The sequence below is a fragment of the Tripterygium wilfordii genome, chromosome 12 (genome assembly GCF_013401445.1).
Source record: "Tripterygium wilfordii isolate XIE 37 chromosome 12, ASM1340144v1, whole genome shotgun sequence".
Classification (NCBI taxonomy): domain Eukaryota; kingdom Viridiplantae; phylum Streptophyta; class Magnoliopsida; order Celastrales; family Celastraceae; genus Tripterygium; species Tripterygium wilfordii.
In genome coordinates, this window is record NC_052243.1 from 1,749,588 (window position 1) to 1,751,595 (window position 2,008).

Consider the following 2,008-nt stretch of genomic DNA (forward strand, 5'->3'; position numbering starts at 1 on the left):
AAGGCAGTAAAAGGAAGTGCAATAGCAGATTACTTAGCAGAGCAGGCGATTGATGACTCTCAGCCTATGAATCCAGGGTTCCCAGATGGAGAAATCTTGTCCTTAGAAATGGAGAGTCGGAAAGATATTGACAGATGGGTTATGTTGTTTGATGGCGCTTCTAATATCGTTGGTAATGGGATTGGGGCTGTGCTTATTTCTCCAGAAGGAAAAGTTACCCCGTTTACTGCTAAGCTTTATTTCAACTGTACCAATAATGTGTCCGAGTATGAGGCCTGTGCCATGGGAATTCAAGCTGCCATTGATGTTGGGATTAAAAAGCTTCAGGTTTATGGTGACTCTCAATTGGTGATCAGGCAATTGTGTGACGAATGGGAAACCAGGGATGCCAAGTTAGTCCCGTATTATCAGCATATCAAGGAGTTGATGAAGTTTTTCGATTGTGTGGAATTTGATCATATTCCAAGAGAAGAAAACCAGATGGCAGATGCTTTGGCCACTCTGGCAGCTATGTTTGATTTGGACCCTCGAGGAGAAGTAGAGGTTATCAGGATTGAGAAGCGTAAAATTCAGGCGCACTGTTTGAATATAGTAGCAGAACCTGATGGCAAACCCTGGTATTATGATGTGAAGCAGTATTTGGAGAAAGGAGAATACCCTCCAGAGGCCTCAGATAATGACAAACGCACCATCCGAAGGCTCTCAAGCTCTTTTTTCTTGGATAAAAATGTATTGTATAAGAGAAGCTCGGGATTTGTGCTTCTTCGATGCATGGATACTGATGAAGCCAAACAGATTATGGAAGATATTCATGAAGGAATATGTGGTACTCATTCAGGTGGGTATTCAATGGCAAGGAAGATATTGCGAGCAGGTTACTATTGGCTTACCATGGAAAGAGATTGTATTAGATATGCAATCAGATGCCATAAGTGCCAGATTTATGCTGATAAAACTCATGTCCCAGTGAACCCTCTGCGGGTATTAGTAGCACCTTGGCCCTTTTCAATGTGGGGTATCGATGTTATTGGCCCTATCGAGCCCAAAGCTTCCAACGGACATCGTTTCATCCTGGTTGCAATTGATTATTTTACAAAGTGGGTGGAAGCAAATTCTTATGCTAAAGTGACAAGTAACGTTATCGCCCGATTCTTGAGAAAAGATATTGTATGTCGCTATGGGGTTCCCGAAAGGATCATTACTGACAATGGCACGAATTTCAACAGCAAGATAGTAAATGATTTATGCGAGCAGTTCAAGATCAAGCATCATAATTCATCTCCTTATCGTCCCAAGATGAACGGGGCTGTTGAGGCGGCTAACAAAAATATCAAGAAAATCATCCAGAAGATGACAGAGAATTACAAAGATTGGCATGAAAAGCTTCCTTTCGCTTTATATGGGTACCGAACTTCGGTGCGTACATCCACTGGTGAAAGTCCTTTTGCTTTAGTATATGGGACAGAGGCGGTCCTTCCCATTGAAGTAGAAATCCCTTTGCTAAGAGTAGTGATGGAGGCCAACTTGGAGGAGACGGAGTGGGTCCGAGCCCGGTACGAACATCTAAATTTTATTGAGGGAAGAAGATTGGGAGCACTTTGTAGAGGACAACTTTATCAAAGACGAATGATAAGAGCACATCACAAGAGAGTGCGTCCTCGTTGTTTCAGAGGAGGGGATTTAGTACTAAAGATGATTCAGCCACCTCAAAGAGATCACCGTGGAAAATGGACTCCTACCTACGAGGGACCATATGTGGTGAAGAAAGCATTCTCCGGTGGAGCGGTAATTTTGACAAAGATGGACGGAGATGATTTGCCTCACCCAGTAAATGCCGATGTTCTCAGGCGGTATTATGCGTAAAAGAAAATCCCGCTAGAGTGAAAACCCGAAAAGGCGCTCTAGGCAAAAATTAGGGACAAAAAAAAAAGAAAAAAGAAAAAAAAAAAGCTAGAGTGAAAACCCGAAAAGGGCGCTCTAGGCAAAAAAATCCCGCTAGAGTGAAAAC